Raw genomic sequence first — 18,671 nt, 5'->3', positions numbered from 1 at the left:
TGTGTGGACAAGTGTCTTTGTCAGGGCAACCTTCCTTAGCAGAGCCACTTAGCTCACTCTCATTCAATCTCAAAAAAGGAAGAGAAGAAAAAAGAACAAAAGAAATGGAAAGGGGAAGGGGGATCACTGAAAAGGTTGTGAAGTGACACGTGTCATGTAGTAGGGGAGGAACAAACAGAGGAAACAAGAGAGGCAGTAGCTTCTTAAAGCTTTTCCTGAATTCTACACGATTGTTTATAAAACTTGATCAGTTTATGTATATTTGTGCACATATTTCAAATACACAATTTTTTCCTGTCTCATACAATATCTAGATTCTAAAATAGGTTTGGCATATGAAATATCACTTAAAATCATAAACGAAACATTTCACGTACGTTTTTCAGGGCATGATTGTCCCCAACGTCAGCAAAATTACAGAGTAATTTGGCATATCAAAATATTTTCGAACAAGACATATATGCAAGAGCACCAAAATCAGTGTTCTAAACCCATGTGAATGAAAGTTATATGCTGAACGTTTACAAGCGAGTCATCACCAAGTTCAGATTTGCCTCGTGATAGTTACACAAACCACAACTTTTCTCCGTATAGGTTTAGCACAACCACACTTGTATTACTGCATACTGATCTCATTGTAGATTATTAGGACATGCTGATTTACTGCTTTTTCATTCTTTCAGTTCAGGTAAACAAAAATCTTGCGATAAAAAGGGGACGTGAAAACAGGAAATGTTTGATATTTCAAAAACAAAATTTTGTCTGGTGGTTGTGTAAGTACGCAGAACACAAGCTAGTACAGCTGAAGACTCAAAGTACAAGCAATACACTCTGTACAGCTGAAGACTCAAAGTACAAGCAATACACTCTGTACATCAACCAGAACAGTACTCAGCTGTTGAGTATTCATTGGCAGATTGCATCGTCTTTTATGCATCATGACTGACGCAGTGCTAAAGACAGAACCATAAGAAACACAGAATGCATAGGACAAGCCTAGTATGGTTGGTGTTCAGCACAGTTTCCGTTCACAGATTCAGCAGCTTGAAAATGCAGGTTTTTCAGGATTTTTCCTGGCTAGTTACAGTGAGAGGCTGTTGAAATAGGTAAAAAATCTAAATCGTCTCAGCACCAGTTGTGCAAAAAAAAGTCACAGCTTTGCCTAAAAGGCGAAGCAATGAACAGGACAGCAACAAATTTGAAGGTCATGCGAAGAATGGCAAGCAGATCGAAATGTGCCCTGCATTTCTCACGCACAAATGGCACAAGAAACAATCACAGGTACAGATGAACACGAATAACTTATGACAAATGGTAAAGCGCCTGCAAAACGTGCATAGCTGCTGGATACCTAGCTGTGTTTTGAGAAGCTTTTTCAGTGGCTATGTATAGACGGTTTTGTTGTTTGTAAGCAAACTGGCTCGTGCCGAACGGCCTACCCCAGCAGACTTCCCATGCGGCACTTTCGGAAATGCTTCTTCAATGAATCTGGCAGTGTTTTCATGGCATGTTTCAGTTTGCTGCCCTGATATTTCTGGCGCATTCCTTAAGATGTGTTTGCAGCAATGGCTAGCAACTACATGAAAGGGTTCAACGTATTCACGGCAGGTGCAGGCTACTATACTGCAGGTAACACTGCTCGTGTGGCCAATGGGCGCCGCGCAAAATATCTGTCGTGGCGTTCCGATGAGCTCCTGCTACGCGTTACCTCCGATAGTGGTTGCGCCTACACAAACAGAAAATGCATAAACTGCAAGAGAAGTTTGTCAGCGAACTTAATTGGGCCATTTGGTTGTGCATGGCAACGATGTGAATGCGCTTTGAAGATGCGGACCGGAATTGACAGTGCACACCTGCCTTTTCTGTGTTTGCGTCTTCAAAGCCCATCCACATCGTCGACATGCAGAAGAGTTGCTCGATTCATTGAAAAGTTGTTCAATTTAGCTTTTCGACTAGAACTGGAAAACCTTCTTCTTGTTGAACCCCGAACATATTTGTGCTTTCGTGTAAGCATACAACCTCAAGATAAAATGCTTATTTCTGCGCCTGTGTCACACTGGGCACTTAATACAGAGATCAGCGGCGATCAGAATCGCTCGCGATTTGAAGTGTTCGTGTGACTGAGAAATGATAAAATGTACTGATGTGATGACGTCAATTGTAGTGCAGGGTCATGCGAACTATTATTGTTTACTCACAAGTAAGCTATTCATGAATCAAACTCTTAAGTTGAACCTACCAAAATTTACAGTCCATGTTCACACAAAAAAGATACATTAGCTCATTATGTTCATTAGCGGTAAAAAGACAGGTGATGAGTCATTTGCTCGCACAGATGAGAGCGCACTCGCCGGCGTCGCTTTCAAAAAAAAAAAATCAAATGCAGCGACAACGAAACGTGGGCACCACGACGTACACTGTGAGGCGATTCATGTTAATCTCGGGTACTTTGTGTCCCGTGTTGTTTCTAACAGTGCACATAATTGATATCACTCAAACTATAAAATAAACACCTTTGCGATGAATTTTCAGTGTTAGCTTTCACATTTTGCTGCACATTTCAGGCGTGAGTACACTTATAAGCATGGGTGTAAGACGACAGTGACTGCATGATGTGTTCCCAGCAACCGGGTGCCTTCACTAGTCTAATGTCTGAGTATCGCCTCTGTGCCATCAGTCTACGCTGAGCTTCACATTGCCTTTGATGAAGTGTCGAACAAACTTAGGCGTTCTTAGCGGGAATTCAGTTTTCTCGCGTGATCGCTACAATGCAGGCGCTTTTTCTATTGTCATCGGTTTCGCAAAACGTTTTTACTAGCATACAAAATTATTTAGGCATGTAGACTGCATTTTAGCTTCACACAGCTGTGCTCGAGTTTACAGCGCTTCATCGGAATAACTTTATCCCCATAAAACATCGGAACACAAGCAGCCGCGGCCAGCAACAAATGCTAAAACCACGCCAGAACAAGCGATACCGGAAGCTTCCAGGGGTGGTTTTCTGGTGAATGCAGAATGTTGCTAGAGATCGGCAGGCTCTGACGAAACCGTCTATACTCGTGCGCATGTTAAGTGCAGCTCGCGACTATGGCAGGAATGATTGCACACAATCAGTTTCACTGAAAAGGTGAAACCATGAATGCGATAGGGACAAATTACAATGTTGTACGAGAAGAGGCTGGCAGTCAACTCATTCACATGCGATCTCACGTAGTTCTACAAAACGCTGCTGTAAGAGAACACAGGTGCCCCAGACACCCTCTTGGCACTGTTTTTTCGGGTCGAGAGCACAGCTCATGAAAGCTCCCGCCTGCTATAGGAGCACAAGGTGCGCTGAACGTTGCCGTGATAGCGCGGCAACCGTAAGTCCCCCCTGTTTGTTCACGAGATAATCACGTGCGCAGACGACTGCGGCCAGAAAGGCGATATTCGCTTCGTATAAGAGGAGGCTAGAGCATCCTTCCCCGTATATACACTCAAACCTCTTTATAACGAAGTTGCATCTTACACTAAAATAAGTTTGTTTTAATTGAAAACTTGTTATAAAGATATATTTTGCACACTATAACTATTGCAATAGTTTTTCATTTATTTCGTTATATCAAATATTTCGTTATATCCAAGTTCGTTATACCGGGGTTCGAGTTTCTATACATAAACGTGAATGACGGCGGAGCCGATGGCAAAAAACCAGCTGAGACTGTTCGTACAATTGCTCTCGCAATAAAATGTAATAAAGTATCGCTTTTGTCGTATGTCTATAATCTTTACCAAGGGCTTGAGGAATGTGAGCAAGAGATATGGTATTAACCTGATGTTTTCATCTAGAATCTGTGCTTCATGTTCAGAAAAAATGAAGGGTAGTGAAAAAAAAAAAAAAAACCGACAGCTGTGAAATTAAACATGTGTCCACATATGCACTTTGTAAGTGCGGTGTTGTGTACCAGATCCCCTTACTTGCGGCAAATCGTACATGTGACAAAGTGGCAGATGTGTTAACGTTCACTTAAAGGAGCATAACCAGTCTTAGAAAAAGCCTCACACATCCCATCTAGACTCGCATCGTAATACGTGTGACTGCTCTCCCGCGTTCGCAGATGCGGAAGAGCTCTCTAGGCACAAAAGCAAATTAACCTGTAAAGTTATGGAAGCTTTTTCACATTAAAAAAAAAAGGGGAGATGCATGCATAAGCCATGTGTCAATTTTCTTGACAGACAACGAGTTTGCATATCTGCTTGGCTCATGTATTATCAAGTTACAGTTCCGAACTTTCTTAAGGATGCGCACATGTTGTTTGTTGAATAATTTGCTTTACTTTCTAAATTACGCAGATATCTGCTATGCCTGGTATTGTTCTTCGAAACAAATTTTTTCCATGGTGACACAGCGCACGTCCTGTGCACTCTGGCTTCCTTACGTCTTCGTACTTAGCGTTGCATGTATCACGCAAGCACTCCAACAACCCAACTTTTCTGTCTTAACGTACCTCTGCCTAACCCCGCGTTTTTGGCATCTTCAATCGTGCTTGACGTCTGTCAAGCAAAGTCAGCCTCATGGTATTTCACAATTTCCAAGTGCCCTCCAGAACTACGATTTCTGCGCAAGATTCTTCAACCATGTCCAGGCCATGGGAGAAAATTGTATAAGGTGTTGAATTCCGAGTGCTGGAACCAAGTGTTTTTCCTGAAAGATGCCAGTGGATGTCTTGTGGCCTTAACACTGGTGAACAGCGCTCTTCGCAACAGAGGTTTTAATGACTGAAGGTGTCTCGTCAGCTCATAGAATGACTTTGGTACCAGGTGCGCCTTAAGCTACCAGTCAAGAAGTGAATTGCGTTGAAGAAGGCAATTTGATGAACTTTACCAACTTGTGCATCCCCCCTCACCACGAGTCTATGCTTAGTTATGGTCCAAAGTTCAATGTGGCAGCCTCTCCACCGATCATTGAGCTGCTGACGTGTTGTTCCAGGGGGATAGCCAACCGTGTCCAGGAGGAAGCAAAGCCTGTGTGTGTTCCCGAATGCGTGGAAGCCATGTCGAAAGATAAACGTGGCCACTTAGACTATGACAAATTGGACGGGTTGTCGTCAAGACCCACGGCTGTTGTGTCTGATAAGGAAGTTTTTTTTTTTGTTTTTTTTTTGTAGTCATCAGCGAAGGTATGTTTTCTGAGAAAGGTGGGTCTGCGATTGATAAGAATTTTCGTCTTGTAGAGCATAAAGCTGAGCAAGTGAGAGCCGATGCAGTCAAGGTACTGAGAAAACGTAGCTTAGACAAGTTAGCAAGCCAAGTGAAAAGTAGTAAGGGTCTTCTTTCGAGGGTGTTTTTTCAACTCTTGCGTTCCCGCACGAGGATGGTTGTTTTTCATATTGCCACATTCCTTTCCTCAAGTTTCGTTATCGCCTCGTTACCGTATTCACTTGCGTAATGATCGCACCCCTAAATTTCGTCGTCTAAATTCGGTTTTTTTCCCCGCGTGATGATCGCACTTCGAACTTGCCGCATCGATATGTCGGGTGCCAAGTCTAGCCGATGAGCATCGCCTTTATTATCTGTCGAATGAAACTCGCCAACTGCACGCACCAAACATATTCTTAATTTTTGCCCACCATTGGCGGAAACGTGCCATTCAGGATTGCAATACGGGCAAATGCCGCAGTTTTCATTGAATGCCCGCCATGTGTTTTTATGTCTGTGGCAGCTGAATGCGCCTATTGTTTCTGTGATTTGAAAGCAGGCATCACTATGCTAATGTTGTAAATTTACTGACTTAAATGAAAGCATTCCTTATTTATATGGAAGAAACTGTTTTGAAGCGTGTGACGTACTCACAACCTCCATAACTGACGAATAGAAGAAAAAATTGCGGTCACTTCGCTCTGTCAGCCGCCATGTTTGTTTTGACATTCCGCACTGTTACAGCGGCGGCCGCGTGTTGGTCGACCTGTGTTCATCCCACAGCAATGTTTTTTTTCCTGAGACCTCATTTTTTTTTTGTGTGTGCTTTGTTATCTTTTTTTGAAGCGCCATTTCACTATGAAGCGCCGTTTCACTATGGGTTTTTCCAGCTACACATGCACATTGGTTCACGTAAATGTCTGTAAAAAAATCTTCATGTTGCCCAAGTCGGCAAATTTAAAAAATTCTGAAAGTTTAGTGGCTGAACCAACTATTGGAAAGAGCTGGGTGCACGAGAAAGAAATTTAACATGCCAAAATCGATGACTAAAAAGCGTCGATCTCCGAAGACCGATTTGAATAGGCATGGTAACGAAAGAGTTAATGCAAAAAAACACATGGAAGGTATTGCTTTTCACACAAGCTTATCAGAAAGACACACTTGGCTGCACCTACTGTCGGATTATCTCCAATTGCACTAGCAAGGGCTAGATGTACAGTTCGTTTCACCCTTAGGGGAAATCTCTGATCGCATAACACATGGTGCGGCCAGCGCAGTACGCGCATGCCGTTATAGCAGATGACACGATTCAACAATACGGCCCTTCAAGTGTCTCCACATGCGCAAGATGCTGCCAGCGCTTGACTGCAGCGCAGACAGCATCGTGATTCATGAGTTCGGAGATAAAGACTGTACATGACCCTTTTGTTACACCTAGTTTGGACAGCAGCATTAATTTTTTAAGAAATGACAAGCCAGTTGGATACAGGGCCTTAAGAATAGATGTTGAGGACTTGTATTATGCAATTCCACAAGACATGTTGCTAAGCAACTTTAAGGAATGCATTTGTGACCCCAACTACGAGGTTGCCTTCAAAACACGATGGGTAGTTTCGGTTGAAGGCTTTTTGGAGCTGCTGAACCGTTACCTTCATTCGCCCTTTATTTGCTGGGAAAGCAATGTTTATGCTGAACATTCGGGAGTGTGTATTGGGTCTTGAGTAGCCCCTATTTTAAGCAGTATTCTTTTGCGTTGCATCAACCAGGACTTAGAAAAGCATTTGTGTAGCCTTGCCACTAAAATTGTGCGTTATGTAGAAGATTACCTGGTTTTTGTAAGCAGTGACAGTTTTAACATTTAGGGAACAAGGTCTTGAACTGAATTTCACCCTTGAGTTGCCCCAAAATAACGTCATTCAGTACCTTGATCTGCAAATCACTTTTCAGTATTCATATACTTGCTGAATGTATCTTCCCCGGTCCATTAAAAGTTTGCTCAGTTTTAATTCATCCCAGTCTAAACACGTGAAAGACGGCATTGCTCTGTCTTGTATACGTTCCGCCGTTAGCAGGTCATGTGAGCATCTCATGCAGCTAAGTGTTCAGAAACAGGTAGATAAGCTGCGAAGTGCAGGGTATCTAAATGCAGTGATTGCCTCAGTGGCTGAGAAGGCTCTTGAATCGTGTGGCATCGTGTGGCATGCGGTGTTGTGGGGGCACAACACCGCATGCCACACGATGCTCAACGCTCTGTTAACCTTTCAGGGGACGGTGTCCTGGCTCTCTGCCAATGCCCCAGTGTTTCCCCAACCCACCACGGGTACCTGGACCGGTCTGTGAGCTCAATCCTGGAGAACTTCCCTGGAACCCACCAAACCCGCCCGGAAATCGAGTTTTGGCTGCATCCTGCTTTGCATGGCAACAACCACCGGCTTCAACGTCATCGGTCACATAGCCCGAAAGAACGCAATATATTCCTGCAAGTGACGCCGTCTGCTCGGGGCACAACACCGCATGCCACACAATGCTCAATGCTCTGTTAACCTTTCAGGCGATGGTGTCCTGGCTCTCTGCCAACGCACCAGTGTTTCCCAACCCACCACGGGTACCTGGACCGGTCCGTGAACTCCAATCCTGGAGCTACGAACTTCCCTGGAACCCACCAAACCCGCCCGGAAATCCAGTTTTGGCTGCATCTCGCTTTGCATGGCAACAACGACCGGCTTCAACATCATTGGTCACATGGCCCGAAAGAACGCAATATATTCCTGCAAGTGACGCCGTCTGCTCGGGGCACAACACCGCATGCCACACGATGCTCAACGCTCTGTTAACCTTTCAGGTTAGTTACCTCGACTGTTCGAAACAGTATCGTTCTAGCGATCGTTTTCTCGTGTTGGTGTTGTGCCCCGGCAACACTCAACACGTTGTCAACTTTCATTTGTGCAGCGACATGCTCACCTGTCTTTTGCTTTCTGATTTGATATTACTGCTTTCCGGCGACATAGAACTTAACCCACCTAACATATTTCTGCGTCGCTTTGCAGAGTCTGTTGCAAAATACTTACTCGTCATTTTTCGAGTCTCTCTGTTGTCAGCGGAATTGCCAGATGACTGGAAGTCGGCTCGAATAGTTCCTATATTCAAGAAAGGTGACCGCCTATTACTGCAAAATTATCGACCAATCTCCTTAACATCATCATGCTGTAAGCTTATCGAACACATAATAGCTCATAAATTAAATGAATTCTTAGAAGAACGCTCAGTTTTAACAAATCATCAACATGGGTTTCGAAAAGGATTTTCCACTACAACACAATTGGTTACTATCGTTCATACCTTTGCAGCTTGTCTTGATGCTAACGGCCAAATTGATGTAATATTCTTAGACTACAGTAAAGCATTCGAGACAGTTCCACACGATAAACTAATTATAAAGCTTCGGTTAGTTGGTATACCAGAATTATTTATCTCCTGGATCTCAGCTTATCTACTCAATCGCAACCAATATGTTCAGGTAGGAGAAAAACAATCGGGCTGCCTTCCTGTGACTTCTGGCGTTCCGCAGGGGAGTGTACTAGGCCCCCTTCCGTTTTTGGTCTACATTAATGACATTGTCAATGTAATTAGCACCCCGGTACAAATTCGTTTATTTGCTGATGATTGTGTTTTGTTTAGAGATGTGACCTGTATTAGTGACCAATGTTATCTGAATACTAACTTATGCAATGTATCAAAATGGTGTGAGCAATGGGGAATGCTTCTTAATGCAAACAATTGTGTGTATCTCCCCATAACGCGCAAAAAAGTCCCATTAAACTACACATACAATTTAGCTGAAGCACCTTTACTTAAAGTAGCCTCCTATAAATACTTAGGCTTAACGTTAACAAGTACCTTATCCTGGAATTTGCACATAAATAACATCTGCTCTGCCGCTTTCCGTAAATTATGCCTTCTCCGCCACAAGCTCAAGACTGCTCCGCCTAGTGTTAAACTCCTCTCCTACTTTTCCCTAATTAGGCCTAAACTTGAGTACGCCTCCATAGTTTGGGATCCCCACACAAAAATTAACGTCCAAAACGTAGAAAGAATTCAAAGAAAAGCAGTACGATTCATATATAGTAAATTTATGTCAACCGACTCCCCCACTGCATTACTAACAGCAAATGGTATAGAACTATTACAAATTCGAAGAACAAAAAGTCGGCTACAATTTCTTTCAGACATAGTGAACCACAGGCTACCCTTAGACACCGCAGTATACGTATCCCCCTTGTTAAGCAGACCCACTCGACACCACTATCCTCATTCCCTAACGCCAATCTTCGCAAGGACTAATACTTTCCGGTACTCCTTCTTCCCACAAACAATAGATGATTGGAATAAACTAACCGAAGCATTTCCTCAACGCCCTTGACCATTTCGTATATACTCTTCTTCCATGACTTTCTTGAATGGTATTAGCACCTTGTTGTTCAACTGTTACTTTTTTTTTTAAACCATAACCCCTCTGTCTTATAGCAAAGGACTTGTGTAAGAACGCTTTGCAACATTGTTTCACTCTGTTATTTAGTGTGTTTCATGTATGCCCACCCTGCTTGGACTTTTTGTCTGCAGTATTCTATAAATAAATAAATAAAACCCCGGACCCCCAGATGCTGTTCACCTCCCATATGTCTTGAGCACTTTTAGGCAACTAGAGAACGAACAGGCAGCATTGCGCACCGAACTAAACCAGCCTAAAGAAGTATGCAATCAACAATCCATTCTTCTGACATCTTTTGACCAACGCGTTACAGCATTAGAAACAAAACAACCCTTTTTCACCCACGCCTTTAATTAATGCTGAAACAGGCCAGCCAAAGCAAGAAATTGCCACGCTTAGAGCTGCTAACATCGACGTAAGCAATCGCATGCGTCAGAATAATCTTTTTTTTGGTCTTGATGACGACCCCAAGGAAACATCACAGCAATTGGAAGATAAAGTTAAAGCGTTTTGTTCGACGCAGCTCTCCTTGCCGTTGCTTTCAAGCAACATCGAGAGAGCCCACCGTATCGGCACCTCTACGGCCAGCAAAAAACGTCCTGTTATTGTTAAATTTTCCAGCTTCAAGGCTAAAGACGGGATTCTATCTTGTGGACCCAAGCTGAAAAACACCAATTATGCGATTAGAGAAGATTTCGCTGCCGCCACTCGCTTGGCCCGCTCCAAGCTTCTCAAGTACATACATCCCGCCAAATGCGCTTTTAAACTGAAACTTGATAAACTCCTTGTAGGTAAACCTGTTTACTATTACGATTGTGTCAGTGATACCGTTGTAGAATGCACCCAAAATGTCTCTGCTGAGCCTTCACGTACTGAATCATCTACAAATGCAAGAATTATCACTGACTGACGTCATGTGAAGGCGTCCACGACCTTGCCACGCTATCGGCCCTTAACATACCATCTTTTTAACATCACTTTCACGAATTGTCGCAGCGTAATCCCCAAACGTGACCACCTCCATAGCCTAAACGAAGACGTTGATGCAGACATCGTACTCTTAACAGAAACGTGGCTACATCCTGATATTAGTGATAATGAAATACTTCCATCTAATCTGAACTTCAGCATATATCGTCGTGACCGGCTGGACCGGAGAGGGGGTGGTGTTCTCATTGCTGTCCGCAATGCCTTGTGTTCCACTTTTTTTATTCCACGACGACACCCTCGAACTAACATAGATCTGTGTGCGAAACCGCACAGTTACGGCTGTATTTGGTATCTGCTACAGGCCTCCTGACAGTCCGAATTCTTTCTGTTCATTACTCGAGCGCGCCCTAACTAAAGTCAAAGAAAAACTTCCCGATGCCTCTATCTTTTTGTTCGGCGACTAACTACCCTTCAATCAGCTGGCCCCTCCTCTCCACTCCAAACGCCTCCCCAAGAAACGAAGCTAATCAGTTCAACCACCTTACTCTAGACTTTAACTTGCACCAAGTCATATCATGCCCCACTAGAGGGAACAGCACACTAGATCTTTTACTAACCATGAACCCTGATGATGTAAATAGTGTAACGGTGTTACCAGGTATCAGTGATCATAGCGTTTTCCACATTTGCTTATCCTTGCCTCTCATAAAGAAGTCACCCGAAACTAAAACGATCACAGATTACAAAAGAGGAAACTACGACGCCATAAATATGAGACTAGCACAATTCCACGAAACCTTCCGGCATTCCTACCAAAATCGTACCGTCAATGCTAACTGGGAACTGTTCAGAAACAAGCCCATAAGTCTCAAAAATAAATTTATCCCTACTATTCTTATCAAAACCGACTCACTCAATCAGTGGTTCACTAAACGCCTAAAATCCTTACTCAACAGAAAAAAACGTCTATACCGATCAGCGAAACTACGCAACAATACCGACGCCTAGGAAAAATATCGCCTGTGCGCCGATCAGTACATGAAAGAGGTAGCTGAAGCAAAAGCTAAATACTCCTCAGTGGATCTGCTATCTATCCTAAAATCGAATCCTAATAAGTTTTGGCGTTTGCTTTCACCAAAGTTAAGTAGCAACCAAATCGAACTTGTTGATTCAGGAGGTCAACCGATAAACAGTGAGGATTGCGCATCCGTCCTTAATGACTACTTTGCATCAACATTTAACCCCGCCAATAGCACTGCCGTCTCGCCCTCTCCCTTCAGTTCCCCTCGAGAACTCTCCCCATTCGACATAAATCCTGATGGAATTGCTAACTTAATTCGTAATCTTAAATCTTCTTCATCGGCTGGCTGTGACTGTATCACCACCAAGCTTTTGAAAAACACTGTCCATTATTCTAGCCTATTACTTTCTCTAATATTTTTGCAATCCTTAGAGCTGGGCACCGTTCCAGATGAGTAGAAAAAGCCCAAATTATACCGATCTTTAAGTCAGGAAACCAGTCAATCCCAGCTAATTACCGTCCAATTTCTTTAACGTGCATTTGTTCTAAACTATTTGAGCATATTATAGCATCTAGTCTCATGAGCCACCTTGAATCAATTAATTTCTTTCATCCACTTCAACACGGCTTTCGCAAACATTTTTCCTGTGATACCCAGGTCGCCGAATTTACGCACGACTTACTTAATTCCATGGATAATAACCTTCAGACAGACGCCATTTTTCTGGATTTTGCAAAAGCCTTCGACCACGTACCTTACAATCACCTGATTTGCAAGCTAACTTCTCTTGGTATTCCTCCGAATTTATTAAGCTGGATTAAGCACTTTTTGACGGGATGCATGCAGTTCACGTCAGCTAATAACTGTCAATCAGCATTTGCTAAGGTAACATCCGGCGTGCCGCAAGGTGCCGGTTTATCGCCCCTTCTGTTCCTCATCTACATTAATGCCTTGCCGGCTAACATTAAATCTAATATCCGACTTTTCGCTGACGATTGCGTCATCTACACCGTCATCAATAGCCCTGCCGATGCTAATAAGCTACAACGCGACCTCGACTCAATTGCTTCATGGTGCAATAAATGGCTCATGCCCCTAAACATAGATAAGTGCAAATCATTATCATTTACCCGTAAGCGTGCCGTACTTGCCAACATATATTCTATTAACGCCGTGCCCATAGCTTCCGTATCATGCTACAAATATCTTGGCGTCCACTTGACTTCATCGCTATCCTGGACCACCCACATCGATTCCATCTGCTCTACAGCATCCCGTACACTCGGCTAACTTCGACGCAACCTGAAATGCGCATTCCCCGACGTAAGAAAACTAGCTTTCATCACCTTCGTACGACCTAAACATGAATATGCTTCAGCAATCTGGCATCCTTCACAAGCCTACCTTACAACTAAATTAGAGTCTATCCAAAATCGCGCAGCTCGCTTCATATCTACACAATACTCACACAAAACCAGCGTTACCGAGCTAAAACACTCTCTTTCCCTTCCAACTCTAGAATCCCACCGCTTGATCACCCGTCTATGCCTTCTACACCGCTTCTACTATCATCCACGCTCAAAGACATCAGTTGCTCCAATCTTCTCACAGAACTTCATCGCCCATAAATCACAGCAGGCCCATTGCACGCATAAATGGCTGGACAGCATTTATCACCTCATATTTTCCTAATGCAATAGCCCTCTGGAATGCCTTACCGGATGACTCCGCTTCATGCGCCGACAGGGAAACGTTCCTCGCAAAACTGAACGAACATTTTTTCAAGCCTCTCTCCTGATAATCTCAACTACTTCGTGTTTATCGCCAATCGTTTTAGAATTGTACTTAGTTTTGCTCTGCAATTGTTTAACATATGTAAAGCATTGTGTATTCTTTTTCATCTTGTTCTAGTTCGTTCATGTGATTTCCGATTCCTTTCTCCTGTGTAAACTTATTTGCTTTTATTCATTTTTTTTTTGTTGAACATTGTACCCTATCTTGTTACTTGTCCCCCCTTATGTAATGCCTTCGGGCCTTTAAGGGCGAAATAAATGAAATGAAATGATATTAGCCAAGGCAGATTGCAAAAGCAAACAAATGAATCTGTCACTTCAAAAACGTCCCTTTGTGATTATTCTGTGTTTTCACAGATCTTCGCACTGCTTGAAAAAAGAGGCCGCTCAAGACGAAGTTTTTTTTCTGCAAACAACAAATTAAGTAGTACTTGTCCTGCTTTTCAGAGGTGCCTTGGCTTTGCGGATCGTGCAAAAAGCAACCAATGCAACATGATACATGGCTTGCAGTTTGTGCCCTGTAAACAGGGGGCAGTGTATCGCATTCCTTACAGGTGTAGATGGTGCTATGTTGGTCAGTTGGGCCGTTGCCTGAATGTCAGACTTAGAGTGCATCATAGGGTGGGCTCGGTGACTGAGCCACAACACACCAGTAATCCACTTCTGCTTATCATACAGGTTTTCCTTTCTGCTGTCACACGCGTGCTACTGCCTGCGGTAGTAATGTCAGCGATCGTCGTGAAGGAACCGCCAGACCTGCGCGCCGGGATTGACAAGACAAGTTGGTGCATCCGCGTTGACAGTCATTCCGCCTGTCCAACTGCGCCACCACCTGGAAACTGGACGCTTGACCAAGTACCGGGAGCCCTGCTGTCATCGACAACCATCGCAGAGCCAGCTATAAAAGAACCACGATCACCGCCCGCGCTCTGTGGGCTCGGTGGCTGTGCCACAACACACACCAGTAACCCACTTCTGCTCGTTATGCAGGTTTTCCTTTCTGCTGTCACACGCGTGCTACTGCCTGCAGTAGTAATGTCAGCGATCGTCATGAAGGAACCGCCAAACCTGCGCACTGGGATTGACGTGACAAGTTGGTGCATCCGCGTTGACAGTCATTCCGCCTGTCCAACTGCGCCACCGCCTGGAAACTGGATGCTTGACCAAGTACCGGGAGCCCTGCTGTCATTGACAACCGTCGCAGAGCCAGCTACAAAGGAACCACGATCATCGCCCGCGCTCTGTGCGCTCTGTGGGCTCACGCTCGGTGGCTGTGCCACAACACACACGAGTAACCCACTTTTGCTCATCATGCAGGTTTGTGAACCAGATTGCCTTTACACTAAGAGAACTAGCAATTACTTTTTGAGGCAGCTTCCGAGCCCGCAGTGCTGCTTTGATATTGCCTGTGAGTGTATTAGTGTGATTAGGTCTATTTTGCTACAGTCAGGAGATATTGAAACGAACCTTGGTCCTGATACCGCTGTTGTACTTGCTGAACTGAAAAAACTGTCCGCTGGCCAAAGCACAATAATAGCCGACATTGAGGACCTTAAAAGCCAATGCACGGCTACAAGTGCAGCACTCGTCAACTTAAGCAAAAGGTTAGCGGATCTAGAGGGTCATTATCAGAAACTACTACCACTTCTAACAGTGATACAGACTATACGAGCGGACACTGAGCAAACAGCAAGGCTCGTTCACGCCCTGAATGCGCGAGTTGACGATGCAGAGAATCGCTCAAGACGAAACAATCCTGTGTTTTACGGCCTTCCTGACACAGCAGCATCAGAAACATCGGCCACGTCTGAAGAAAAAAATTATACGTCTGTGCTCAGACCACCTGGACGTGCCACTTGAACCTCAAGATACAGAGCGAGCGACGATTAGCCAAATAGCGACCAACACAATGGTCGCTATTCGGCTAATCGTCGGTGCCCATTAATTGTTAGGCTTAATCATTGTAAGAAAAAAGAAATGATACTCTCAAATGGGCGCAAACTTAAGGGCACCGACTTAAGCATCGGTGAAGATTTTTCCCCACGCCCACAGGCAACTTGTTTCTTTTGCGAAAGCTAAATCTGTGCCATTTTCCTTGCGCTTTAAAATATTCCAGCATTATCGCAGGTGCTTGCGTAAGCTCCCACAATAACTTGACTATTCATGTGCTGGACACCACGCTAACGAACAATCTGAAACAATAGTAATGCTTCCCAAATGTTAGTGCACGGTCTGTGCCATGCGATGCTCACAGCTTTCGAAGGTAAAACCAAATCACATAAAGTAAAAGAACAAAGGCATGTGGCAATGTTGCACCAGAACAATAATTGCACATTTTAAAGCAGCACACTAATATACATAAATTCAATGACAGTGACTATGATGATGGGGCCCGTCAATGCAGTACTCTTGTTAGAGTGAGGGGGCCCGTCAGGGTAATCGTGGCTACAGTGACGGGGCCCGTCAGCGCAGTACTATCACTTAAGTACAATTGCTTGTGAACATAGTAAAATTGCGATTACGGTGACGAGGCCTGTCACCATAGTGAAATCATAACAGTGATGGGGCCCATAATAATAGCGATGCAGCTATAGCGACAGGCCACGTCCCTGTAAAGCAATGACTACAGTGAGGGGGCCCTTCACCGTAGTGTAATGCTAAAAATGAAGGGGGGCCCGCTGTCGCAAATTTATAGCACTTTAGACACCACCGCCTAGCTGCTCTGGTGGTGCAGTGGGGCGACGCGCATTTGGGATGCGGTTGTGCTGAAGGTCGTCAGATCGAATCCCATTTATAAATTATAAAATGTGCCATATTTTACAGGTTAACACTTGCATTCCATCAAAAGCCAAATCCTGCTACTATTCCAAGTTGGTTCCACTTCTTTTGAACAAAAAAAAAATTGCACATGCCTTGTTTCAATTTTGAAATACCGTATTTACGTATTAACTCGCATAATGAACGCACTCCCAACTTCAGTCATCAAGATTTGGATTTTCTTTTCCCCGCGTAATAAACGCACCCCCTATATTCATCCACTGCAGTCCCGCTAACCGACACCTGGCACCTCCTCAACCATTCGATCTCTTCCCGTTTTTTATTATATTGCCGACCCCCTTTTAGCCACCTCGGCTCGCTTCCCCCCCCTTCACCAGTTGCCATGTGCTGTATTGTTTGTCTTTCTATCTATGGGCGGCACATCTCCCGTTTTTTTTTACCTGTGCGCCACAGCGGGGTTCACAAATGGTGCGAGTGTAGAGATATCGCAGCTGATAAGCACACAGCGAGCGAAGGTCACGAAACTACCCGCGCCAATCAGCGGTCGCTTTCTGCAAATACGAAAAAGCCCAACAACGTGCACGCAATTTTCAAGCGACAACGACAGGATTTCAAGGGGTCATTAGTCACAAAAGGTCATTAGTCGCTATCCCTTCACAGATTTCTGGAAAACAAAAAAGTCACTATTTCGCCACAAGGGCAAAGCAATGAATTCGAAAATAATTTGGAATGTAACGTTGAGAACCGCTAGCAGATCCAAACATCCAGCGCACCTCTCACGCAAGAAAACAACACAAAAAGGATGAAAGCTAACTAACAACGTTTAGAGCTCGACGCATAAGCGGCTGCTAAAACAAAAACAACGCATGAAATGTAAACAGAGGTACCGATATGAGTGCGAACTAACAGGCGTCCCAGTTGTTACTTCGCTGTGTTTGAAAAGCGCGCTCTCTTCGCAAACAAGGCCTACCCAGCGAGCGAAGTGATCTTTGTGCGCCCAGCAACTAAACGCAACTTTCTGGTGAAAAGTCAAGGCACACAATTCTCCCCACTGAAGGATAAGCGTGCATAGCTGCATCGCGATGAGCTGGGTGCCGAGCGCAGGCTTTGATTGATTGATATGTGGGGTTTAACGTCCCAAAACCACTATATGATTATGAGAGACGCTGTAGTGGAGGGCTCCGGAAATTTAGACCACCTGGGGTTCTTAACGTGCACCCAAATCTGAGCACACGGGCCTACAACATTTCCGCCTCCATCGGAAATGCAGCCGCCGCAGCCGGGATTCGAACCTGTGCCCTGCGGGTCAGCAGCCGAGTACCTTAGCCACTAGACCACCGCGGCGGGGCAGCCGAGCGCAGGCGGCTTTTTTTTTTTTATGTCTTAAGTTTTCATATATATAGATATGTATACATATACAGTGCATGACGGCCGTGGCGGCAAAAACTAGCCAACACTATCCATATAATTGCTGTGGCAATAAAAAATCGCTTGTCGTCCAGAAAAGATTGCGACAATTTCTACAACCAGGTAGCACCCCCGATTCTCACTTCGCTTGTTATCCTTGCTATCTGCACATACAGAAACTTCTCATGTAGAAGCGAGGCGGCAGCAGTGTTTTGTCGTTAATCTTGTTTTGATGCTTGGTTTGTTTTGATGCTTCCAGGGTAGCTTGCTGGTATGTTGGTTACTTGCTACAATGTTAACGGCATCATCACGATAGTCATGCGAGGTTGCCGCAAAGTTGGCAAAGTGCATCATAGCATCCTAGCACACGCTTTTGAGCGCCCCTCGAGATCACAGCAGATACCACTGTTGCGGTTAAACGATTACAACCTAGCCGGAAAACGCTTTTACGAGAGCGTGGGCGGCCCAGGGACAAGATCAAAATGCAATGAAGGAGAATGAAACAGTGTACGCGTATGTCATTTGGGAAAGGCTAAACGGCCTAACTTTTTTTTTGCATTACCGCAGTTTTTGCTCCTCTTGAAAAAGTTTTCATAAAATTTACCCCACGTAATAAACACACCTCTCAACTTTGCTCCGATTTTTCTAGAAAGTGCGTTCATTGTGCGAGTAAATACGGCACTTGCATAATGAGTGCACTTGCATAATAAACGCACCCACAACTGCAGTCGTGAAAATTTGATTTTTTTTCACGTAATAAATGCACCACCTACATTCATTCGCTGCAGTCCCGCTAACTGACACAAGGCACCTCCTTGCCCGTTTGATCTCTTTCATTTGTTTTTTATTTTTATGCGGACCCTTCTCCCCCCAGCTCGCTCCCTCCTCCCCTTCGCTCGCTGCCGTGCGCGCATTGTGTTTCTTTTTATCTGTGCACGGCCCGTCCCGTCTTTTTTAAATTATTTATGCGCCACAGCACGGCTCACGAATGGTGTGAGAGTCGATATCGCGGCTGATCAGCACACACTGAGCAAAAATCACGGAACTGCTTGCGCCAGCCGACGGTCGCATCAT

General features: G+C 44.4%; 1 protein-coding gene across 10 annotated transcripts in view; it reads right to left on the bottom strand.

Annotated features, from left to right (window-relative positions):
- The window catches only part of Ctl2 (Choline transporter-like 2), a 380,476-nt gene that overhangs the window by 99,903 nt on the left and 261,902 nt on the right, over window positions 1-18,671 (bottom strand). The gene's annotated exons all lie outside the window — the stretch shown is intronic.

The sequence above is a fragment of the Rhipicephalus microplus genome, chromosome X (genome assembly GCF_043290135.1).
Source record: "Rhipicephalus microplus isolate Deutch F79 chromosome X, USDA_Rmic, whole genome shotgun sequence".
In the NCBI taxonomy this organism is placed as follows: Eukaryota; Metazoa; Arthropoda; class Arachnida; order Ixodida; family Ixodidae; genus Rhipicephalus; species Rhipicephalus microplus.
The sequence above is the reverse complement of the archived record's forward strand: the minus strand, read 5'-3'. Positions and strand labels throughout refer to the sequence as shown.